The 27,986-nt window shown below is 35.5% G+C and overlaps 1 pseudogene; it reads left to right on the forward strand.

Annotated features, from left to right (window-relative positions):
- Positions 1-120: 120 nt before the first annotated feature.
- LOC120117376 lies at positions 121-27,986 on the forward strand (annotated as a pseudogene).

Genomic DNA, 27,986 nt, shown 5'->3' on the forward strand with positions numbered 1-27,986 from the left:
CGGATTGCCACTGTGCAAGTCAAAAATAATTTTGACTCGAGTCTATTTCAGTCAGTTTTACAGCAACTTTTTACAGCCCTACTCTCGACCAAAGTGTGCATCTTCTTTTATTCTTTATCAAGGAACAAAAACACAACAATATGGCTTTCCTTTCAGTCTCTCTTGCTTTTTTCTTTTCTACACACTCAACAACAAGGATGTTAAAGCACCGGCCTGTTTTCGACTCCCCACTCACGAATCCATCTTTATTTTATCGGAAAATCAATTCGTCGACATTGCAATCCTTGAATTACAAAACCCGAGTCACTTGTATGTCGACGACCGCGTCTCCGGTAGGCAAAGATGACCGAAAGTTATTCGGTGTGCAGACAAATGAGGAAGTTGAAGTTTCATCCTGGGTTGATCACTTACCCAAAGAAGCTCAGCCTTACGCTAAGCTTGCTCGTTTGGAGAAGCCCATCGGCATATGGTTATGCATGTTTCCCTTAGCATGGTAACTAACCTAACACTTCATTTACGCCATTTTTTTCTAATCTGTTGGATGAAAACTTTGAAAATTATGCTGGTATAGATCAGCTGCGTTGGCAGCAACGGCTGGAAGCCTTCCTGATTTCAAGACTTTAGCTGTACTAGTTTGTGCATCTCCACTTTTGAGGGGTGCTGCTTGTACCATTAATGATTTCTTTGACCGTGATCTTGATAAAATGGTATTGGTAATGTCGTTTATAAGTTTAGAAAAAGAGGGTATAATTATGAAGTAACACATTAGAAATGGGTTTTATGTGAACATCTTTAATTTTGGTTGGTGTCTGTATACATGCACGTGGAGCGGACAAAACTGAGACCACTTGCTACTGGCACTGTCACACCATTTCAAGGAATTTGTTTTTTTGTGTTTCAAATACTTTTATTTCATGGAATTCTCCTCCAACTCCCTTACAATAGGTGACCTTGATTGCTTCAATTTCTTTTCATATATTATTATTATTCTATAATCTAACCATTCAATTTATCAGTATACTTAAAAATATCTTATTCTTACTGATATTTTTTTTACAGCTTGATGTACGAGGCTTTATACATTTCCCTATTTTCCACATATCCTCTCACGAAGAGAATTACATATTGGGTAATGATTCATGTGTGTCTATATATATATATATAGTTAAGATCTATTTACACTTAGAATAAAACTTTTAATTTAATATTTTATTAGAATTATTAGATTAGTGTAAATAGGATATTGAGATAATCTTTTTTTTATGTGAATATCTTCTCATTTTCTATTGTTAATCTCAGCTGTCTATTTTAACTCATCAAACGGTCATAAGAAGATGCAAAAATATTTTTTTACATGGTGTGAATGGATCATTCCTCATACATACATACATATATATATATTTTAAAAGATGAGTACTTTGTATTAATAAAGATACTGTTGAAAAAAAGCCAAGTTGGCCACATGGCCAAAAACAACTTTCGGTGGTTTAAATTAATGCACCGATTTTTTGGTTGAAATTTGGAAAATGGTAAAATCATTTTTAGTCATTATAATTTAGGGTATTTATAAATTAGTCCTTAAGTTTCAACTATAAATACCCTAGCTCATTTAGTTTCAAAACCATCCCAAAGTATTCTAGCTTTCTTCCAATACTAGAGAGAATTTAGAGAGTTTCTTGAGAGTTATTTTCTCCTTTTTATCAAGAGAGAATTATCATTGTTTTCTCCTTGGTAGATCGAGAGAGGTTGTAATTCCTATTTTCTCATAGTGAAATTCTTCTACTGTTGCCCGTGGTTTTTACCCTAATAATTTTAGGGGTTTTCCGCGTAAATTTTGTGTCTCTTTTATCTTCATTTTTTTATTTTCTCAAATTATCAGTTGCAATTTTGCTCTATCCGATAGCCGTCTTTCGCAACAATTGGTATCAGAGCTAGATTAGAGTGTGTAATATCTGCTTATTGTCTTTGTGGTTGCCACCAAAAAGGTGGATCCTCCAACATAAGAAAATAAGAAGTTATTACCCATTCTTTGAAGGTTCCAGAGAACTATTCACGATAGTGAAATAGTGGGAGCTATCCGTAGAAGAAGCTATGGCAACGAAATTTGATATTGAAAAATTCAATGGGAGAAATTTCTCATTGTGAAAATTGAATATGAAGGCCATCCTAAGGAAAGACGAGTGTCTAGCGGCTATCAATGAAAGGCCGGTGGATTTCGCAGATGACATCAAATGGAACGAGATGGACGGGAATGCTATGGCAAACTTTCATCTAGCATTAGCAGATGAAGTATTGTCAAGTATTGAGGAGAAGAAGACAGCTAAGGAGATATGGGATCATCTCATCAAATTGTACGAGGCCACATCGCTGCAAAATAAAATTTTCCTTAAGAGGAAATTGTACACTCTCCGTATGCCAGAATCTACTTCAGTGACGGAGCACTTAAATACACTGAACACCTTATTTTCTCAGCTTACATCCTTAAGCTGTAAAATAGAAGAACAAGAATGTGCTGAACTTCTACTTCAAAGTCTACCGGATTCGTACGATCAACTCATCATCAACTTGACAAACAATAATGTCACAAGTCTAGTCTTCGATGACGTTGCAGCTGCTGTTCTATAAGAAGAAAATCGGCGCAAGAACAAGGAAGACAGACAAGTAAATCTGCAACAAGCAGAAGCGTTGACAACGATGAGAGGGAGATCAACAGAACGTGGCCAAAGCAGCAGTCATAAACATGGTAGATCGAAGTCGAGGAGCAAGAAGAATTTAAAGTGCTACCACTGTGGAAAGAAGGGTCACTTGAAGAAGGATTGTTGGAGTCTAAATAAAAACTACAATCCACAAGGTAATACCGCAAACACTTCAGATGATGGAGATGCTCTATGCTGTGAAGCGTCAACCACCGTGGAAGGCAGAAAAAGATTTGCAGATATATGGCTCATTGATTCGGGAGCGACATATCACATGACCTCAAGAAGAGAATGGTTCCATCATTATGAACCTGTCTCAGGAGGATCTGTGTATAGTTGCAATGATCATGCCTTAGAGATCGTTGGTGTGGGAACCATCAAATTAAAGATGTATGATGGAACAATTAAAGTTGTTCGAGATGTGCGGCACGTGAAAGGTCTGAAGAAATATTTATTATCCTACGGATTGTTGGATAATAATGCTAGCAAGATTGAAACACGGAAAGGAATCATGAAGGTGTTCCGTGGAGCGCTTTTGGTGCTGAAAGGTGAAAAGATAGCTGCAAACTTATACATGCTGAAGGGAGAGACATTGCTAGAAGCAGAAGCCTCTGTTGCCTCATGTAGTTCAGATTCTGCAATGCTATGGCATAAGAAACTTGGACACATGTCAAAACAAGGAATGAAAGTCTTTGTGGAGCAAAAGCTACTTCCAGGCTTAACAAAGGTATCACTTACTTTATGTGAGCATTGCATAACAAGTAAGCAGCACCGGTTGAAATTCAACACATCAAATTCTAGAGGCAAAAGTGTTCTAGAACTGGTTCACTCTGACGTATGGAAAGCACCAATTACATCCCTAGGCGGAGCAAAATATTTTGTCTCATTTATTGATGACTACTCCAGGAGATGTTGGGTGTACCCTATTAAGAAGAAGTCCGATGTGTTTTCAACTTTCAAAAACTTCAAAGCTCAGGTGGAACTTGATTCTGGAAATAAAATCAAGTGTTTCAGAATAGATAATGGAGGAGAATACACAAGTGAAGAATTTGATGACTTTTGTAGGAAAGAATGCATCAAAAGACAGTTCACAATGGCGAACACTCCTCAACAAAATGGAGTGGCATAGCGGATGAACAGGACCTTGTTAGAAAGAACAAGAGCAATGTTGAGGGATGCAGGCCTAGAAATATCATTATGGGCAGAAGCAGTCAATACCACCTGTTATTTGGTGAATCGATCTCCATCAACTGCAATAGAGCTGAAGACACCAATGGAGATGTGGACTGGAAAACCAACTGATTATTCAAACCTCCATATATTTGGAAGTATAGTGTACGTGATGTACAACTCCCAAGAAATTTCAAAGCTGGATCCAAAATCCAGGAAATGCAAATTCTTGGGGTATACTGATAGAGTAAAGGGGTATCGCTTGTGGGATCCCACTGCCCGCAAAGTGATCATTAGTAGAGATGTTATCTTTGTAGAAGATAAACTACAAAGAAAAGAAGACGATGATAGCGCTGAAAAGTCATAGACTACTCAGATACATGTGGAAAAAGAGTTTGAAGAAGGAGATTCTTCTGAAGCAGAACCAGCACATGATGAACAAGAACCAGAGAGTTCTGAAGCTCCAACAACTCGTCAATCAGATCGTATGAGAAGACGTCCCAATTGGAACTCAGATTATGTTATAGAAGGTAATATTGCATACTGCCTTTTAACAGAGGACGGTGAGCCATCAACATACCAGGAGGCAATAAACAGCTCAGATGCTTCACTGTGGATGATGGCGATGCAAGAAGAAATCGAAGCCCTTCATAAAAATAATACATGGGACCTTGTGCCACTACCACAAGGAAGGAAGCCAATTGGTAACAAATGGGTCTTCAAAATCAAGCGAAATGGTGACGATCAAGTTGAGAGGTATCGTGCAAGACTGGTGGTCAAAGGATATGCTCAAAAGGAAGGTATTAATTTCAATGAAATATTTTCTCCTGTGGTTCGACTAACAACAGTTCGAGTAGTTTTGGCAATGTGTGCTACATTGAACTTACATATAGAGCAACTAGATGTTAAAATAGCTTTTCTTCATGGAAATCTTGAAGAAGAGATTTATATGCTCCAGCCTGAAGGTTTTGAAGAAGACGAAAAGAAGAACTTGGTTTGCAGGTTGAACAAATCTCTGTACGGTCTAAAGTAGGCGCCGAGGTGTTGGTATAAGAGATTTGATTCCTTTATTATGTGCCTTGGATACAACAGACTTAATGCAGACCCTTGTGCTTATTTCAAGAGGTCTGGTGATAACGATTTTGTTATATTGATGTTGTATGTGGATGACATGTTGGTTGCAGGACCCAACAAAGATCATATTGAAGAATTGAAGGCACAACTGGCTAGGGAATTTGAAATGAAGGACTTGGGATCAGCAAACAAGATTCTAGGGATGCAAATTCACCGAGACAGAAGTAATAGGAAGATTTGGCTTTCACAAAAGAATTACTTGAAGAAATTCTTATCACGATTTAGCATGCAAGATTGTAAGCCAATTTCTACCCCTCTTCCTATTAACTTCAAATTATCCTCCAGTATGAGTCCTAGCAGTGAAAAAGAGAGGATGGAGATGTCTCGAGTACCGTATGCATCAGCAGTGGGAAGTTTGATGTTCGCTATGATATGCACAAGACCAGACATTGCACAAACAGTGGGAGTGGTTAGTCGGTAGATGGCGAATCCAGGCAAAGAGCATTGGAATACAGTAAAGAGGATCCTGAGATACATCAAAGGGACCTCAAATGTTGCATTATGTTACGGAGGATCAAATTTACTTATCAATGGGTATGTTGATTCTGACTATGCAGGGGATTTGGATAAAAGTAAATCTACTACAGGATATGTGTTTAAAGTTGCTGGTGGAGCTGTAAGCTGGATTTCAAAATTGCAGTCAATTATGGCTACATCCACAACAGAAGCAGAATATGTAGCAGCTACACAAGCCAGTAAAGAAGCAATTTGGTTGAAGATGTTATTGGAGGAGCTTGGGCACAATCAAGAGTATGTCTCTCTGTTTTGTGACAGTCAAAGCGCCTTGCATCTAGCAAGGAATCCAACATTTCATTCAAGGACAAAACACATACGAGTTCAATACCATTTCATTCGTGAAAAGGTGGAAGAAGGGACGGTAGATATGTAGAAGATCCATACCAAAGATAATATAGCAGATTTCATGACGAAGGCGATCAATGCTGATAAATTTACCTGGTGTCGATCCTCTTGTGGCCTGTCAGAGACGTAAGCAACATGAAGGTACAAGGTAGAAAGAATTGTGTGAAGATATGATTGTTCCAATCAAATCTTCAAGTGGGAGATTGTTGAAAAAAAGCAAAGTTGGACACATGGCCAAAAACAACTTTCGGTGGTTTAAATTAATACACCGATTTTTTGGTTGAAATTTGAAAAATGGTAAAATCATTTTTAGTCATTATAATTTAGGGTATTTATAAATTAGTCCTTAAGTTCCAACTATAAATACCCTATCTCATTTAGCTTCAAAACCATCCCAAAGCATTCTAGCTTTCTTCCAATACTAGAGAGAATTTAGAGAGTTTCTTGAGAGTTATTTTCTCCTTTTTATCAAGAGAGAATTATCATTGTTTTCTCCTTGGTAGATCGAGAGAGGTTGTGATTCCTATTTTCTCATAGTGAAATTCTTCTACTGTTGCCCGTGGTTTTTACCCTAATAATTTTAGGGGTTTTCCACGTAAATTTTGTGTCTCTTTTATCTTCATTTTTTATTTTCTCAAATTATCAGTTGCGATTTTGCTCTATCCGATAGCCGTCTTTCGCAACAGATACAAGGTACACCACCCCATGGACCTCATTAAAAAACCTCCCTAAACCTATTTGGAGGAAAAAGAGTGAACCATGAGGTGGAAAGAACAGGAAGCCAGAGACAAGCTCCTGAGAAATAGGATACTAAAAAGGCACATCTAACCTGCTGTTATAAACACATCTACTAATAGAGTTGGGAACCAACGGAAAAGACCACCAAGTGAAGAGCAACAATACAACACATAACCTCCTGCGGAGAAGCATCAAAGCAGAGTTTCAACAATAACAACTAAAACATAGAACGACCTCGAACTACGAACTAAAACCTGAAATTCAAGGGGACTACACAGGCCAAGAATAGATCGACCAAAGCTCCAATATGCTATTCCAAACATCTCCAGAACGAACAACAATTGATCCAAACCCCCTTAGCCAATCGAACAACAAATAGAAACTAAGAAGATCTCCAAGATCGAAAACATTCGCCTAAACAACCCCAACAATACTCTAAATAACGTCAACGCGTGACTAACGACAAAAGCTTCTAAAGAACCACCATTTCAGGACTACCGACCATAAGTCCGAGTTGCATATCTACAGACATTGCCTCCTGCGCTTCAATAAAAGCTTCAGCCCACCTTTGCTTTAAAACATAATCTGAAATAGATGTACCTGATAAATCAGATAAAAGATCCGATTGATTCAAGTTTAATTTCTTTAGCGCTCGATCTCGTCTTATTTTCTCAGCTTTAGAAAGAACTTTGCCTTGAATTTCTAGCATTGATCCAAATTTCTTCAACTTTAATTTTTTGGTAAAGGACCGACACGGCAATATCAACGACTCTTCAGAACCACGTCCAACAGGAAACTTAGAAAAAGTCCCCTCATCTTCATTTCGGGAAGAAACTAGCTCTACATTCGATCCAACGACAATACCCTTGTTTGACGAGGTGTCCAAAGGCGTAAAAGAACCCTCGAAAGCATTTTCAACGTGAGCAACATCCAATGCCACTGCTGAACCAACATGCATATTCTTAAGTTCCTTCACCACATTTGTAATGCCCTTGTTAACCGGCCTGTCTCAAGGTGTGTAATGTCCCTCGAAAGCATTTACCTCGTGATTCTCCAATAATATTTTACTAATGGAAAGAGACGACTTCCTAAGATCAACATCTCTAAAATAATCCAAGCTCTTAATACTATCATCAAAAACCTTGAGTTTACTCCCATCATGAGGTGTTTTCGGCCCAACATGCATTTACACGAGACCATCAATAGTAGCACATACTGCCACCTCAGACCCACCATGCGCCCCATTTCTAACTTCCAGGTCATTGGAAAATCCGGTCCTCAAACAACCTGAATTATGCCCAGCTGTCCCACTAGACAAAGACGGGAAATTAGAATTAAAACTAAATTCATTTGCCCATAACTCTTGTCATAACCGACTTTCGTCCAGGCATGAAATTTTTATTTGGCTGGAAAAATAAAATGAATAAATAAATGATTTTGATTTTAAAAAATATTTTGGGAGTCGCCATCGACCGTTTTGGGTTAGGAAGGTCAAATACCTAAAAAACTCTTTTAAAATAGTTTTGAATAAAACATAATTTAAAAGATAAAACTGATATGCGTATAACCAAAAATTTTAGTAAAAAAATTGTGGTTAAAGTTGATATGCGTTTAGGGAAGGATTAGCACCCCTATAACGCCCAAAATTGATACTTATTAATTATAAATTGTCTCTATTATTTGAAATTTAAGAATTCAAAAATATATTTAATTCATAATCTTGTGATTTCAAATTTAGTACTATAATTTTAAGAAAATCTATTAATATATATATATATAAGATAATATTTATTTATTTAGAAATATCAGAAAATAGCTTCTAGGTGCTTTAAGACAGCTCTTTTCTTAATATTAAAAAATAAATAAATATTAATAAAACATTTATCTATAAATAATATAAAAAATAGGTTTATTTATAATTTATAAAAGTAAAATATTTATTTTTATTTAAAAATATCAGAAAATGGACATCCAGTTGCTTTAAGACTGTCATTTCTTAATATTGATAAATATTTATTAAAATATGATTAAAATGATTTAAAAGTAATATATTAAATTTATAAATAGGATTTTAATAAAATAAATAAATATTATTTATTATATATATATTTACATGACTAAATAATAATAATAATAATTAAATATATGAACATATAAAATTTAAAATTTAAAATATAAATAAACAATAGCTAAAATAAACATTAAATATATAAAAAGTAATAAGACTTTAAATAAAGGTATTAAATGGCTAAATTATAACATTTTAAAATTAGATACCTAATTTATAAATAATTATTTAAACTTTCAGTGACTGAACATGCAATTTTTCCTATTTTTAATTTAGGGACTAAATTAAATATATATAAAATTTGAACATCAAATTAAAACAAATTAAAACATGTTGTTCATGATTAAAATATTAATTATTAAAATTAAAGGATTAAATATGATATTTTATTTTAAATATATATAATTAAGGTTAAGGGCTAAAATATAAATAAATAAAATTTAGAGACCAAATTAAAAGGATCATAAATTTGATTCAGTTACTAAAATGTAAAACATATAAAACAGAGGGACTACAGACAGGGTTTAACGTTTAAAAATTACACACATACCCCTCCCCAAAACGGCGTCGCTTGGGAAGGGGTATTTAAATCCCTTACAGCCGGCCCTTCGGGCCATCTTCTTCATTTTCTTATTTTTCATTCTCTCTCTAGCTGAGAGAGAATGAAAATTCTCTAGCTTCCCTAACCGGAGGGAAGCCGGTCACCGACTGGCAGCCGTCTGCCGCCGCATTCCTCACCGCCGGCCACCGCCTCCGGTGGTAGAAAAATATAAAAACCTCCCAAATGATAGATCCGAGTGATCTATACCCAAATCCGACCCTAGTTTCTCCTAAAAATGCTCCTATTTAAATAGATCTACAAAAAAATACCTTCGGTATTTTGTTTCTCCAGCGAGATTTGGAGGCTCCGGTGACTATCTGACTCCTCGATAAGGTTTCTATCTATTTTATTTTGGTGGTTTGGTTGTTGTTCTCTCGGATTCTTCATGTCCCTTCTTCTTTTTCTTTGCAGATTCAATGGTGGCCTATAAGGCCACCACAAGGCTCTCGTCGGACCGGATAATAGAGTGGTTTTTGGTGAGTCACCGAGCTATGTGGTGACTCACCCCAATATCTACAACGTGTGGGGCAACTGGCTCTTCTGGAAGGCTCAGTGAGGCTTGAGGCGTGGTAGCAGCGTCGATAAGGCAGCTAGACATGGAGGCGCCGTCGCATGGTCCCTAGGGTTGTCATAACCCTTGGGTTACTTCTGGAAGCATCAAGACCGTTGGATCATAGCCAGATCCAACGGATGTGATTTGATAGTGGCTGGGAGCTGATGAGATGATACAAACCCTGTATCATTAGGGTTAGGGTTAGGCCTGGACTATTTTGGGCCATACGGGTTTTATAAAATGGGCCATAATTGGGCCTTGTAATATTTAGGGCCAGTTTTGTAATAATAATATTTATTAATAAAAATAAAAATATAATAATTATTATTATTATTATAATAAATATAACAATTATTATAATAATAATAATAAACGGGAAAAAATTTAGTGTCTACAGCTGCCCCTCTTTGTACATTATTGTGTTAACAAGAATAGGGCAAAGACAAAAAGACAATAAATTTTTGTTTAGTTGACTTCTCTTGATTAAGATGAAAATATTGAACGAGTTCTTCTTATTATGAACTCTTTCATTTTTTCACTGGGGATGATAATCTATCTTCTTATGTGATGTAATTTATCAAAAAATTTGAACAAGTTCTTATTATTATGAACTTCTTCTTCATCTTCAGATGAGTTCTTCTCATTATGAAATCCTTCTCGAAATGTTAATCCTCAAAAGAGGGGTTGTTGATTCAGCTTCATATGTGATGAATTTAAGACAAGGTTGAACAAGTTCTTCTCATTATGAACTTCTTCTTCCTATTCAGATGAGTTCTTCTCATTATGAACTTCCTCTGAAAATGTTTATCCTCAAGAGAGGTTCTTCTTTCATTCAACTCCATAGGAGATGAATCAAGCTAATGTCGAGCAAGTTCTTCTTATTATGAACTTCTTCTTCCTCTTCAGATAAGTTCTTCTCATTATGAACTTTATCGGAAATGTTGGTGTTGATCTATCTTCTTCTGTGATAGAGTCAAGCAAAAGGTTGAACAAGTTCTTCTCATTATGAACTTCTTTTGGAAAAGTTGATCCATCGAGTGATGAATTCAATCAAAAGGTTTGAACAAATTCTTCTCATTATAAATTTCTTCTTCCTATCAGATGAGTTCTTCTCATTATGAACTCTTCCTGGTAATGTTGATCCATTGAGTAATGGATTCAAGCAAAAGGTTAAACAAGTTCTTCTCATTATGAACTTCTTTTTCCTCCTCAGATGAGTTCTTCTCATTATGAAATCTTCCTGGTAATGTTAATCCATTGAGTGACGAATTCAAGCCTTTGCTAAAATCTTTGAAATTCCTGTCAAATATTTAACATGGATAAAATGAATGAAAATGCACCTATATTGCAAATGTCTAAATATGATGCATGAATGTTAAGCTCATCTTTATTTGATTTCAAAGTGGTGAATTCGGTCTTTCTGAAGTTGTGTAGAAATCCAATAAATCTTTCTTCTTTGAAAAGAGAATCTATCATCTTTGGAGAGTGTAGATGTAGATATGCTTGAATTTTTGTATGATGTCATAAAACCACTTGAGAACAAAACTCAATGGTATAAGCTCTTGAAAAGTCCGCACTCATGCAACATGTTGATTCTGATAACTACTCATCTGATTATGAAGCGATCTTTCTGGATGATTTCACAGATATTGATAGTTCTTCTGATACCGAGGAAATCCTGAATTCTGATTCTGATGAGGAGAATAAACTGTTATACTTGACGAAAATGGGGTACTCAGAGGATGAGGCTTCAATAGCCATGGAGAGATGTGGTTTGGATTCATCAATTGCAAAGTTGACAGATTTTATATGTACTGCTCAAATGGCTAAGGCTCCTGACGCACTTCTTTCGGTAGAAGATAGGAAGCCATTATGCAATGACCCCAATTACAATAAAAGGCGAAACTTGGACTATGATTTTTGGAAAAGGAAGAAGCAGATGAAGCTTGAAAAGAAGCTTCTTAATGACGACGATCATGCAATTCCAGAAGATGCTATTGGGCCACCTTATTTCTACTACGAGAATGTAGCACTTGCTCTAGTTAGTGTTTTGGACTGAAATGGCATGGTACTTATACGATGTAGAGCCAGAATTTGTTGATTCAAAGTATTCTTGTGCTGCTGTACGGAAAAGGGGCTATATTCATAATCTGCCAATTGAGAACATATTTCCTCTTATTCCGCTTCCAAATGACTCTATGATGGACATAACTTGCTTGCTTTTCAACAGTGATTACAAATGTCGATAAGGCTTACTTTAGATTCCATGCACTTAAAAATATTAACATGAAGTAATAGCCATAAATATTTTGTTTGTTTCAAGATTATGTTAATCCATTTACAAGATGTTTATGTGAAAAAATAAATTGAATTTCAAACAAAAGAAATTGAATTTCAAAAAGATAATCTTGGAATAAATAATATATAAAAATGTATTTAAAGTCATGGCAAACATAAGAATGATAAAATTCAAATGACTCAACAAATTATTAGCATAAGTATTTCTAAACTAATCAACTTGATATAATTTAGAGCAGTGAGGTAAGCTTATGTCTGGAAGATCTCAAACGTTGCCAGAATGTTTGTAGATGTAAAGTTTCTCCCAAAATATCAAGCTCTTAAGAGGGTTTAATTTCCAGATGCCTAATATCAACATGCATTTGAGCAGCCCTTTCAGGTTTTCAACTCAAATTCTTCTTTTGGTTGCAAGACGCCTTTTGCAGGTTTTCATCTTGACCCTCATTTTCTATATATATATATATATATATATATATATATATATATATATATATTTCATTTTTTTCATTTTTTTTATTTTTCATCATTTTTTCTTTTTCAAACATAATATTTCTTGACAGAATCTGAGTTTATTGGGTTTCTCAGAACTTTTTCATCCATTTCTGCCAAGATCAACGCTCCTCCGAAAAAGGCCTTTTTTACAACATATGGCCATTCCCAATTAGGCATCAATTTCCCACGAAAATCTTTATGTATAGGGAAGATCTTTTTCAGTACTAGATCACCCTCTTGAAATTCTCTTGGATGCACTCTTTTGTCATGAGACTTCATATCCGTTTCTGATACATATGTCCATGGCAAATAGCTTTCAATCTCTTCTCATCAATAAAGATCAACTGATCAAATCGAGCTTGGATCCATTCAGACTCATCCAATTTTACCTCTCTCAAAATTCAAAGTGATGGGATCTCAACTTCAATCGGTAAGACTGTTTCCATCCCATAGACTAAAGAAAAAGATGTTGCCCCAGTAGATGTTCGCACAGAAGTTCGGTATGCATATAAAGCAAAATGTAACTTCTCGTGCCAATCTTTGTAAGTTTCAGTAGTATTTGTAATGATTCTCTTGATGTTCTTATTTGCTGCTTCAACTGCCCCATTCATCTTTGGGCGATATGTCACTGAGTTTGCATGTTTGATCTTAAACTGTGCACAAAGTTCAGTCATCATTTTGTTGTTCAAGTTCAGAGCATTATCTATGATGATTCTCTCTGGTAGCCCATACCGATAAATTATTTCTTTCTTTATAAATTTGCAAACTGTAGACCTCTTAATATTGTCATATGAAGCAGCTTTAACCCACTTGGTAAAATAGTCAATTGCCACTAGGATGAAACAATGTCCATTTGATGCTTTCGGTGTGATTGCCCCAATGACGTCTATTCCCCACATAGAAAATGGCCAAGGTGTAGTCATTACATGTAAAGGCGATGGAGGCACATGAATCTTATCTGCATATACTTGGCATTTATGACATCTTCTTGCATAATCAATGCAATCTGTGTGTATGGTATCCCAATAATATCCATATCTCATTATTTTTCTAGCCATGGAAAGACCATTTGCATGTGTACCACATATCCCACTATATACTTCCTCAATGATGCTTCTGGCTTCACTATTATTTACACATCTCAATAGCATTTGATCATTATTTCTTCTATACAAAGTATCGCCGTCAAGAAAGTATCCAACACACATTCTTCTCAATGATCTTTTATCAATCTCAGATGCATTTTATGGATAGCTTTGATACTTGATATATTGCAAGATATCATAATATCATGGCTTGACATCTGCTTCTGCTTCCACACTGTAGCAATGTGCAGGAGTTTCATATACTTGCATTTTGATCGGTATCATATCAACTTTTTTAGTTGCTTGAAACATAGCAGCTAATGTAGCCAAAGCATTTGCCATTTGATTTTTCTCTCGAGGGAGATAATTGAAGGTGACTTTCTCAAATTCTTTCACTAATTCGAGGGTAAAATTTCGGTATTCCAGCAATTTGGGATTTTTCGTTTCCCATTCTCATCGTAATTGATACACCAATAATGATGAATCTCCGTATATCTTAAGAAATTTAATTTTCATTTCTATGGTTGCCTTCAATCCCATGAAACAAGCTTCATATTCCGCCATATTATTGGTGCAAAAGAACTCCAGTCTGCTTGTGAAAGAATAATAGATATTTTATGGAGAAATTAACACTGCCCCAATCTTCTTCCCAAGGCGTTAGATGCTCCATCATAATAAAGCTTCCAGGATTCATCATTTGTTTTGACTTCTTCATTCATGGATATTCATAACAAATCTTCATCTGGAAAATTAAAACTCAGAGACTGATAATCCTCGGATACACGACTGGCCAAAAAATCAGCTATGACACTTCCTTTTATTGCTTTTCGGTTGACATATACAATATCAAACTCGGATAATAACATCTTCCATCTAGCCATTTTGCATGTCAAAGCTGGTGATTCTATTAAGAACTTTTAAGGATCAAGTTTAGATATCAACCAAGTGGTATGTTATAACATGTATTGTCTGAGCCTTCGAGTAACCCACACCAAGGCACAATATAATTTTTGTATTAATGGGTATCAAATTTCACAATCAATAAATTTCTTACTCAGATAATAAATGGCTCTGTTTTCTTCCAGATTCATCATGCTGTCCCAGTACACATCCCATCGAATTTTCAAAGACTGTCAAATAGAGAATTAATGGTCTATCGGGCACTGGTGATACTAAAATAGGGGCATTGGATAAATATTTCTTAACAATATCCAAAGTTTCTTGACATTCATCATTCTAGATTTCAGGGTTGTTCTTTCGAAGTAACTTGAACACTGGATCACATTTGTCAGTTAATTGAGAAATGAACCTAGATATATAATTTAATCTTCCCAAAAAGCCTCGAACTTCTTTCTTTGTATTGGGTGGCGGAAGATCTTGAATTGCTTTTACTTTATCTGGATCAATCTCAATTCCTTTTTGGCTGACTACAAATCCCAAAAGTTTTCCTGATGTCACCCCAAAAGTGCATTTAGCGGGGTTGAGCTTTAATTGATACTTTCTCAATCTTTGGAAAAGCTTTCTTAAATTTTGAATATGTTCTTCTTCGGTTAGGGATTTGGCAATCATGTCATCTACATATACTTCAATCTCTTTATGCATCATGTCATGAAACAGAGTTACCATTGCTCTCTGATACATTGCCCTGCATTTTTCAATCCAAATGGCATTACTTTGTAACAGAAAGTGCCCCACATGGTTACAAATGTTGTTTTTTCCATGTCCTCAGGGTTCATTTTTATCTGATTATACCCTGAAAAGCCATCCATGAATGAAAACCATGCATGTCCTTCAGTATTATCCACCAATATGTCTATGTGAGGTAATGGAAAGCTATATTTCGGACTAGCTTTGTTGAGGTCTCTGTAATCCACACATTCGAACTTTCCCATTCTTCTTTGGTATTGGGACAATGTTGGCTACATTTCACTGCCTGTAGGAAACCTTCATTTATTTGTTTCATCACTTCCTCCTTAATATGCATTCTGGGTATTGAGACAATGTTTGCATTCGTCTGAGCTTTTGTTGAACAGGTTTATATTCTAAACTGATCAAAAGTTTATACACCATTATATCTGTACTCAGACCAGCCATATCTTGTTAAGACCAGGCGAAGATATCTTTGAACTCTTTGAGGAGATTTATTAATTCTCGTTTTATCTGGGCTGACAAAGTAGTACCAATTTTCACTTCTTTCATTTCTTCATCGGTTCCCAGATTTACATTCTTAACTTCTTCTTTGTGAGGTAAAATTTGTTTGTCTTGTTTTTCTACTAATCTTAACAATTTAGTAGGAACATCACATTCTACTTCATCCTCACACTCATTGACTTCCTCCAAACATATGAGCTGCTCTAAATTTATCTCATGATGAAATTTAGGAATAATCATGCTATTAACATTGTGACACCTGTAAATTTAAATCGGACATATTTCCGAAAGGATATAGTAAATTTATGAAATAAATATAAGAAATGAGAAATAATAAATGTAAAAAATGTAAAGAATGATTGTTATTTGAGAATTTTAAGAAAACTTCTTATATTTGATATTAAGTGAACTTAACAACTGCCCTTACAATATAACAAAAACTTTTTATATTTACAGGCTAAAACATAAAGATTAGTTCTGAGTATTACTCTGTGTTAATACTAAAAACTACAGGGATATCTTCAGCAGTCCAATTATTGAGTGTTTCACCAGGAAGACAAGGGCGAATCCCAGTCAAGTATTTGCAGTCTTGTGGTCATCTGTGATCATGTTGATAAACAATCCTCCAATAGCTTCTTCAACCATGCTTTGATCTTTTGTCAACTTTTCTTCTTTAAGAGCATCAATAAGCTGTTGTTCTACATTAACCATTCCTCCTTATTTAAACGTGGTCTTCAGATGAGGGAAAGACATGTGTCCCCACGGAATTTCTTCTCCTTTCAATCTGGCCCTTCTATCTTCACCTCTTCTCTTCATCTTTTTGTTCCTTTGCTGAAAATTAGGCTTAAATCCAAGCCCAAAACGATCTTTCTTTATCTTTATATTTACAGGAACTGAACTTCCCTGAAGATTCTTTCCCAAACCTTTCTCAGTTTTAGCTCCAATGCCTAAAGTTGTCGTACAATCATTTTAATGCAATCGGACAATCTAGGATGTGGAATTTTGCTTCCCTCAGCAATAAAAGTTGCATTGACAAATTCCAAATCTCGGAAAGAGCATTCGAGAGCATTATCATTGGTTTCGATATACGGAGCATTACTCGTTACAGAGGCAATGATTTCTTCCTCAACTCCTACACATATCAGTTGACCGCCAACAACGAACTTCAGTTTCTTATGCAATGAAGAAGGAACAACTCCTACAGAATGAATCCACGGTCTTCATAATAAACAATTATACGTAGGGTGGATATCCATTACCACAAAGTCAATACTGTATATAATTGGTCCTATCAGCAGTGGTATTTCCATTTTTCCAAGCACCTCTTTTTGAGTGCCATCAAAAGCTCGCACTACATTCTGATAACTCTTCATGTGCGATTTATCTACTGGCATCCTTTGAAGTGTAACCAAAGGCATTAAGTTAAGAGCAGATCCATTATCAATTAGTACTCCTGGTAACACATGGCCATGACAATGTGTGGTAATATTCAAAGCTTTCACTGATCTCATTCCACCTTATGGTATTTCATCATCGGTGAGCGTGATGTAATTATCAGAGGCTATGTGCCCCACAATCCTATCAAGCTTGCTGAGAGATATATCTTCAGGGATTAATGTTTGATTAAGAACTTTCATCAAAGCATTTCTGTGTACTTCTGAATTCATCAACAAATCAAGAATTAAAATTCGCACTTGTTGTTTATGTAGCTGCTCAACCACACTATATTCGCTATGTTTCAGAAATTTCAAAAATTCTTGTGCTTGTTTTTCCGTTACGGGCTCATTGACTATTGGCGGGGATTCATCATCAAATACCTTTTGGGGTATCATAATAGCTTTTACCTTTGTTTTTTTCTGTTCTGATACATTCGATGTCTCGAGAGAATAACACCTCCCACTTCTTGTAAAGAATCCAACTTCACTTACTGCTTCATATGTTGAATCCACACTCTGTACTTTCTCTTCTGCTTTTTCCAGAGAAATAGATCCTCCTACCATTGAAACATTGGTAGTATAATTCCAAGGTACCCTGCGGGTATCCTTATACGGAAATGGTAAATGATTAGTAATAAACACTTTCGGCTTTGTTGGTACAAGATTCACTGTAGATGCCTTTACAGTGATGATCACGGGATCACTTGTTATCTATTTAGGTTTAGAATCATCCGATGCGCAAACGTCATCTTCTCTTTTTCCTGGTTTTTCTTAAAAAAAAACTCTATCTCTTTGTCATTCATCAGTTTTTGCACCAAATCCCTAAATTCAGGGTATAGTTGAATTCCATGTCCCTTTTCTTGATGATATTCGCAATAATTCTCGCCTTCATTATGCTTTGGCTTGAATTATTGCTGAATCATACCAGATAGGGAGAATTGTTGAAATATCCAACAAAAGAGAGATTTAATCTCAGAAACATCCATTTTTGATTTCCTTCTATTCTCTTCCTAAATTACGTTCACATTTTTATCTCCATGATTTGGCAGCAGATGATTTGATGTAGCTGGTGAATTGAATTCCAGTTTTCCAGTATTAATCAAATTTTGGACCACCCTTTTGAATGCCAAACAGTTTTCAATAGAGTGACCCGTAATTTCGTCATGATAAACATAGTGTGCTTTCACATCGTACCATGGAGGGAATGGTGGTTGCATGAGAATCAAAGGATATGGCCTTATGACATCGGCCTTTAACAGCGAATCATAGATATCAACATATGGTAGTGGTAAGGGTGTAAAGGAAAGCCTTTCATTTTCCCTACGAGATCCTCCGGATTCCGTTCGATTAGTGTTTGTTTCCTCCTTCTTAACCCTTGGCTGGGTTATCGTAACACTTTTCGAGGTATCCTTATTGTAAGTGTTTGCATTGTTAACTTCATTTTCCTTTTTCCGGTACATGGGTCTTTTGGAGATAGACCCCTCACTTGATTCAATTTTTCCACTTTTCATAACATTTTCAATGAGTTCTCCAGAAATGACCAGATCTGTAAAATTTCTGGTTGCGTTCCCCATTAGATGGCTTAAAACTGTGGCTTCTTTTTCTGATAGTAGTGGCTGATCTTGGGCCGTTGTGTCATGCCATCTCTAGGCATACTGTCTGAATGTTTCGTTATTCTTTTTCTCCAAATTTTGGAGAGTCCATCTATCAGGGACCATATCTGTTACGTGGCGATATTGCTCTAGGAATGCTTTTACCAGATCCTTCCAGGATCTAATGTTAGCTTTGGTAAGTTGAGTATACCATTTTAAGGCTGGTCCTGTCAAACTATCTTGAAAGCAATGAATTAATAATTTTTTGTCTTTTACATGACCTGTCATTCTGTGACAAAACATGGTAATATGGGACGAAAGGCATGTAGTACCGTCATATCTATCAAATTCAGGATCTTTGAAATTGATGGGGAGGATTAGGACTGGGACCAAACTCAATTCACTAGCATCTAATCCATAGAATGATTCAGTTACTTATACGGATTTTATTCGTTCCTCTAAGCTCTTGATATGTCTGGTTAATTAGTTTTTTCTTTCTCATTCATATCTGGAATCAAATGCTCAGCATTAAATTCCCCTATCTTCATATCTAATATAAGCGGATTTTTGCTTGAAGAAGCAGGATCACTTGTTGACTTTAATTATGTTTAGTCTTTTGAAGTGCCGATGTGCGAGCATGGATTTGCACAGGTGTGATGCCAGAATGATAAACCGGTTCCGGCATGAAACCTAAAGGATACATAGGTTCCTGGTCGAAAGGTACAGGATTTTCATGAATTTTTCCAATGGTAGTTTGTTTTCTGAGCATACCTTTTATTTTCTACATCATACTGTCTTGTGAGTTTGCAATGCTAGCTTCAATTTTCTCTAACTTCATTCTCATTTATGCTTGTTCTTTATTATGATGTTCCTCGATACGTTGTATTTTATCTTCCATGATTTTCTTAGTAGATTGTCTAGTACTGTAGTGATGTTGAATTTCTCGTTTGGCCAGAATAACTGCGATTGAAAATCCTTTTAATATTATTTTTTTGAATTTTATTTAATGAATGTTTATCTTAATGTAAAATAAAAACTATAAAGAAAATAATGCAATGAATAATGAATGTATGCAAAAGGTATTGATCCCAAAAAGTTAACTGTCATAGAACAACTTCCATCGGCATACAAAAGTTTATTTATAATAGTTCATAACTACATATACGGCATAACTTTCCTATTAAGTTCTATGATTTCTTTCATCAACCAAGTCATCTTCTTTCCATACTTAGAAACTGAATCAACGTGATGCTCAATAATCTTTGCTTCAGCAGCTAACTCCCCAATATATCTGGCAACTTCGCTCATTTGTACCATGGCCCGGAATACCATATTACCTCTTTCTTCATTTCTTTCTTCAAAGAAGTCAGTAGATTTTTGTCATTGTTCATTAGTTCCATCGAGAGTATGCTCTAATTCAGTGATTCTGACTTGACAACAGTGCAGAGTTATTTCAAGATCTCGGATTCGCCTTCGTAGTGAAGCGTTCTCATAGCTCTCTTTAAGATCACTAAGTCCTAGATGAACCTTCTCTTGGAATAAGGATTCTTTAAGTTGCAAAATGTAAGCATTAAACTCTGAGTTTTTGTTTCTAGATTGATCCAAATCCTCTTCAAGTTTTGTTCGTGCTTCTTGTGTTCTTTGACTGGTTTTCTGGATTTGCACATTCTTGTTTCTATATCATTGCATCCAAGTGTTGGCCACTTCTTGCTCAACTGCAAGTTTGGTGTTGAAATTCTCCCTATCCAACTCCCATTTTTCCTTTTCAACATCAAACTCTTCAATCCTTTGGCCTCTGACTTCAAGTTCGGCAATCAGATTATTCATTTCAGATTTCAAATCCCTTGAACATGGTATTTTTCTCATCTTTAAATCTCTCAAGTATGTCGTTCTTTATCTCTTATAATTCTTTAGCTTGATCTCTTTCCTTCTGCATTTCATTCATAATCTCACGATTTGCGGCTTTGTGTTTCATAATTCGCTCCCTTTTGTCAACCTCAAGTCATCCATTTTATGTTTTCCTTTCTCAAGGCTTTTAAGTAAACGGCTATTCTTTCCTTTCAAATCTTCAACTCGACATTTCTCGATATTCAACTCTTTGGTCATTTGTACTGTGGCTCTGTTCGATCCTGATGCTTTCCGGGATTTGTGTAGATCATGGTAGTTTTTCTTTAACGTTCTGAACTCACCATCAACTTTCTCTTTGTTTTCCCTCAGCATTGCACATTGTGATGAATGAAAGTCAACGTCGACGCCCAACATAGCTTTATCTCGTCTCATTTGCTCTAATTCTTTCGACCAACATTCTCTTTCTGCTTCAAACTCAACTCTTAGGATTGCAATCTCTGACGGGACTACCCAGATGCGGTCTTCCATAGAGATATCCTCATTTTGATATGGTAGAGGAATATTTTCATTTTTTCTGACAGACCTCCATTCTGCATAATCAAGAGTTAACATTACCTTCGCTGTTTTGGCTCGAATACAAAAAGTTATTTTCCAAGCTGTAACGACATCCATGATGTTTCTTTTGTAATTTTTTCTATGAAAAGCTAACTCAGATAAATGTAATCCAGTAGTAACATGAACAAATTGACGACCCCCGTACTACCTTATAACCAGAAGTGGTATATATCCAATTTCTCCTCACAAACCGAGCAACATCACCCAGTTGTAATCATAACATTTGTAAACGAATTCCCTTTGAATTTGCCATGGGGCACACCAAACGATATCGTCACTTTGTATATTTCGAAGGGCATTGATCAATATATCTTTCGTGACTTCTTTCGGACATTCTTGCTCCAAAAACTCTTTTAACGGTGAGTAGTCCGTACTAAAGCGACGGTATGAAACCTTTTATGTCTTCCAAAAATGGCTACGGATCCATACATATCAATATATCTTTCGTGACTTCTTTCGGACATTCTAGCCTTCTACAAGTGCTTAACGATCGAAAAGTCTCTGCTAGAATTGCAGAAGCAGGATTGACTCTTTTTGGTAGCTGTTTGAATAAATCTACTACTGCAGCCTCAATATATCCCAATACTTTCGGGAAGATGACCATACCATATATACCCAGAGCAAAAAGATCAAATCGTACTTTATCATCTGGATGACTCTGAATAATTTCTTTGATGTTGGTCCAAGTAATGCCTTCACCCTCGCCCTTTTATTTCGTACGTGCTACTACCCATTCCTCTCGTTCTCCTGCAATCTTTGCTAATTTAACTCGGAAAGGTTTAGTCTTAACTGACCTTGAATAAATTCGATTCTCCAAAGCCCCTTCTATATGTAGCAAATTTGTGTACTCTTCAATAGTAGGAACCAAATCCTCCTTATTGAAAGTGAAGCAATTATAACCGGGATTCCAGAATTGAATTAGGGCTCGAAGCAAGTCATCGTCAACTTCAACATAAAGCAAATATGAGATGTCTCCGTAAAACTGGTAGAACTGCAGCTTTCTATTTAAATCCCAACTCTCCCAAATGCCTCACAAATCTTGCATATCATTTCTTTTTAGCGAAACTGGAGCATAACTTTCCAACTCGGGTACATAATCATCCTGCAGACTGTCTCCCCCTTGTCTCTGTAAGTCTTCAGCCCACTGTATTACTTCTGAGTTTGGAGCTATTTGATTTGAACACTTTTTATCCATAGATGAAGGTTTTCCAATGAGACGATTAACTCGCAAATCAATACCTTTAATCCTGTATAATGCCATACAAGCAGAAAAAATAAAAAAAACATAAAACAAATTAGTTCATATAATAAAGGAAAATTTTAATTTAATAGTAATGTCTACCTAAATTATTTCTATTTTAAACATGCTTTCTACATAGCATATTTTAAATAATTTAAATTCTCATGCAATTTATTCAGCAAGAAAATAAATAAATAAATTAAAAGGAAAAGGTTAGAATTCATTTCTCCTTTGTGTACACCTATTTTGGACAAAATTTCGGCATGGCTTCAAATCGGAAGAGTTTCTAGGGTTTACTATATGCAAAGTTTTAGTTCTAAGAGTAAAGGTACCCGAATTGTCCTTGTTAGTGCCCCCTTGGGCTACTAACCCTCAATCCTAGTCCATCACAGACTAAAGTGGATCGAGTTCAATTCGAGGGGACACACTTCTCTATGCCTGACACGGAGAATAAATTCTCACGAAGACATAGAGCATATGAATCCCGAAAGCTACTTGCTAGGTCTGACACGGAGAATAAATTCTCACGAAGACGTCGCTTTCACTCCCACTTAAAAGGGACAAGCTTGTTTATAAAGCTTATGTTATGCAATGCAAGTGTTGTGTGTGAGGAGAAATGTTCAAACCTCTGACAAACAAATAAATAATGAAATTTAATACTTGAAAAATAAAATACAAACAGTAATAAAAAAATAATATACACATAAATATTATGAAAATAATAAGTATATCTAAAATTTTTGAAAAGAAAGAATTATAAATTAAATATATTAATTTTTAATTTCTAATTAATAGAGATAATTTATAATTGATTTTAAAAGCTTGACCAGTCCCCAGCGGAGTCGCCAAGCTGTCGTAACCGGTTGTCGCTCGGGCACGAAATTTTTACTTGGCGGGAAAAATAAAATGAATAAATAAATGATTTTGATTTTAAAAAATATTTTGAGAGTCGCCATCGACCGTTTTTGGTTAGGTATGTCAAATACCTAAAAACAATCTTTTAAAATAGTTTTGAATAAAACATAATTTAAAAGATAAAACTGATATGCGTATAACAAAAAATTTTAGTAAAAAAAAATTCGTGGTCGCTTACGTTTAGAGAAGGATTAGCACTCCTATAACGCCCAAAATTGGTACTCATTAATTATAAATTGTCTCTATTATTTGAAATTTAAGAATTCAAAAATATATTTAATTCATAATCCGGTGATTTCAAATTTAGTACTATAATTTTAAGAAAATCTATATATATATATATATATATATATATATATAAATAAGATATTATTTATTTATTTAGAAATATCAGAAAAGGGCTTCTAGGTGCTTTAAGACAGCTCTTTTCTTAATATTAAAAAATAAATAAATATTAATAAAACATTTATCTAAAAATAATATAAAAAATAGGTTTATATATAATTTATAAAAGTAAAATATTTATTTTTATTTAAAAATATCAGAAAATGGACATTCAGTTGCTTTAAGACTGTCTTTTCTTAATATTGATAAATATATATTAAAATATGATTAAAATGATTTAAAAGTAATATATTACATTTATAAATAGGATTTTTATAAAATAAATAAATATTATTTATTATATATATATATACATGACTAAATAATAATAATAATAATAATAATAATAATTAAATATATGAACATATATTTTTTAAAATTTAAAATACAAATAAACAATAACTAAAATTAACATTAAATATATAAAAAGTAATAAGACTTTAAATAAAGGTATTAAATGGCTAAATTATAACATTTTAAAATTAGATACCTAATTTATAAATAATTATTTAATATTTCAATGACTAAACATGCAAGTTTTCCTATTTTTAATTTAGGGACTAAATTAAAAATATATAAAATTCGAACATCAAATTAAAACATGTTGTTCATGATTAAAATATTAATTATTAAAATTAAGGACTAAATCTGATATTTTATTTTAAATATATATAATTACGGTTAAGGGCTAAAATATAAATAAATAAAATTTAGAGACCAAATTAAAAGGATCATAAATTTGATTCAGTGACTAAAATGTAAAACATATAAAACAGAGGGACTACGGACAGGGTTTAACGTTTAAAAATTACACACATACCCCTCCCCAAAACGGCATCGTTTGGGAAGGGGTATTTAAATCCCTTACAGCCAGCCCTTCGGGTCATCTTCTTCATTTTCTTATTTTGCATTCTTTCTCTAGCTGAGAGAGAATGAAAATTCTATGGCTTCTCTCTAGCTTCCCTCATCGGAGGGAAGCCAGTCACCGGCTGGCAGCCGTCTGCCGCCGTAATCCTCACCGCCGGCCACCGCCTCCGGTAGTCGAAAAAATACAAAAACCTCCCAAATGATAGATCCGAGTGATCTATACCCAAATCCGACCCTAGTTTCTCCTAAAAAGGCTCTTATTTACATAGATCTACAAAAAAAATACCTTCAGTATTTTGTTTCTTCGGCGAGATTTGGAGGCTCCGGCGACTATCTGACTCATTGGTAAGGTTTCTATCTATTTTATTTTGGTGGTTTGGTTGTTGTTCTCTCGGATTCTTCCTGTCCCTTCTTCTTTTTCTTTGCAGATTCGGTGGTGGCATTATAAGCCACCACAAGGCTCTCGTCGGACCAGATAATAGAGTGGTTTTCGATGAGTCACCGAGCTATGTTGTGACTCACCCCAATAACTGCGACGTGTGGGGCAGCTGGCTCTTCTGGAAGGCTCGGCGAGGCTTGAGGCGTGGCAACAACATCGGCAAGGCAACTGGACGTGGAGGCGCCGCCGCATGGTCCCTAGGGTTGTCATAACCCTAGGGTTACTTCTGGAAGCATCAAGACCGTTGGATCATAGCCAGATCCAACGGTTGTGATTTGATGGCAGCTGGGAGCTGATGAGATGATACAAACCATGTATCATTAGGGTTAAGCTTGGGCCTGGATTGTTTTGGGCCATCTGGGTTTTGTAAAATGGGCCAGAATTGGGCCTTGTAATATTTAGGGCCTGTTTTGTAATAATAATATTTATTAATAATAATAAAAATATAATAATAATAATTATTATTATTATAATAAATATAACAATTATTATAATAAATATAACAATTATTATAATAATAATAAACGGGCAAAAATTTTAGTGTCTACAACTCTTCAATTCTGGGAACAACGCCTATATTCTCCTCGCTTGGAGACCTCTTATCACCTTTATCAATCAAGTCAACAAATAAATTGGCCGACACTTCATGCACCTTCCCATTAGTTTCGAGAGTATCACATAATTCCACCATAGACCCAACGTGCTCCCTATTAATGTCCACCAAATCAATATGCGTGCCACTCCCTTGACAAACGAGACCATATGCATCTGCCTCACTGCACACTGTCGAGGAATCTTTTTCCCCAGCCCATACCTCTTCGGAACAAGGAGCTACGCCAACATTCTCAGCTTCTGAACACTCACCACCACCCACAAACAAACCATCCCTAAACACTTGATTTTCTTCATGCATTACCTCCATTTGAGAAGACAATCCAACACATGCCACCAACTCAGAAGATTGAACTGGAGAGATGCCAACGAGGTTCCCCACCGTAGGAGACGGGGATGCAAATTCCTTTTCCATCAAAGGCGAATCTTCCCAAATAGATTCCGGGCTGAAACGAGGTTCAAACTCAGAAACATAAACAGAAAACATTCGCTCCCCTACTTTCAAATTAAGAGATTCTTCCACTCGAGTTGGGCAATTTGTAATAATCTGAAACAACGCCCTGTCAAAGGATCCGAGATTTAAAGTCCCTTCATTAATGGAGATAAGAGTTCCCCATTTTTCTGCAATATTTCTTAAAGTTGAATGACTCCACACAAAAGGTGGGATCCATTTGCATGATAACCATGTCCGACGACTTCTGCACTGAAAGTTATCCGACCACACTTCAACTTTGTCGAAGCAGTTTTTTAACGCCCCATCTGATTATTCAGAGTAAAATCCCTACTCTCTTCATCTTCAAAGATGATTAAAATAGCTAATCCGCTTAGCCTCATAATTCTCGGACCTAAAATGCCTTCCTTATGCATAATAGAAGCCAACCCATTCATTTTTGTAAATTTTCTACACCGACCTACCAAGCTATCTCTAAGAGTTATTAGCTTATCCTCATCAATGACACCAACAATGGGAACCTCTGATAGACTAACATCCTCCTCTCTACACTTGACCTCAGCTGATTTTGCAACAAAACACTTCTTTCTCCAGTAGGCCTCCCGAGGTTGAAATCTTGCCATGAAAACTCTCACCTTATTTCCTTGAATCCTTGATCTATCAGCACAAATGATAGCCTGTTTCGCGTCCTCCAATCTATTGAAGTGAACAAAACCGAATCTTCTTCCTCCCTTGCTTTTTTTTGTTAGGGATGAAAGAATCTACCACCTCGCCATATTTATCGAATATTAACCAAAGACCTTGATAATGAAGAAACTCTGGAATATTGAAAATGATCACCGAAACACAACTTCTCCCTCCCGAACATCTCACCTTACTCGCCATGATATATATATGCAACGTTTAAAAGTAGTTTATTTAGGGTTGATGATATGGTATGATATGATGTAGCCACAAGCCTATTTAGGGTTAACCATGAACCGGGGAGCTATAGTCGGGTGACATGCGGTTAAAGGAAGCTTACAACCATCTATTGTCTTCCCACTCTTCCTTTATGGCTATTTCTGGACCATTCTCTACGATACCATTTATGCTCATCTGGTGTGTAATCAGTGGATAACAACAAAAGGTGTATATATCAATAATTATTGTCATGTTATACTGTAGTGTTTGATGTTCTTATAAATTGGTCAGGACAAAGAAGACGATCTGAAAGTAGGCATTAAATCAACAGCCTTGAAATTCGGTGAATCAACCAAGGAGTGGACCACTGGCTTTGCAATTGCAGGCATCGGCAGTTTTGCTCTTGCTGGATACAATGCTGCATTAGGTATTTAATTGATTTTGGTTTGGACATTTCAACAAACACTTGCGATCAATTATTTTGGCCCTGTCTTGTTCATAACGATTGTTTTCGGGAGCAGGGTGGCCGTTTTACGCATTTTTAGCAGCTGCAGCTGCACAATTAACTTGGCAGATAGGGACTGCTAACTTGTCATCTCCAACGGATTGCAATCGAAAGTACGTACTTAATTCATATTCGAATATAAATTTCGAAATAATACTTTTAAATATATTTAAAAATAAATTTAACATCATTTGAATACAGCTGATAAATTTTTATTCATTTTTCATAGGTTCGAATCGAACAAATGGTTTGGTGCACTAATTTTCAGTGGGATACTATTAGGAAAGGTATTGTCTTAGTTGTTTGTGAACAAAGGGCTATTAGTCTGTCAT

Source organism: Hibiscus syriacus, unplaced genomic scaffold (genome assembly GCF_006381635.1).
Source record: "Hibiscus syriacus cultivar Baekdansim isolate YM2019G1 unplaced genomic scaffold, ASM638163v2 tig00000916_pilon, whole genome shotgun sequence".
In the NCBI taxonomy this organism is placed as follows: domain Eukaryota; kingdom Viridiplantae; phylum Streptophyta; class Magnoliopsida; order Malvales; family Malvaceae; genus Hibiscus; species Hibiscus syriacus.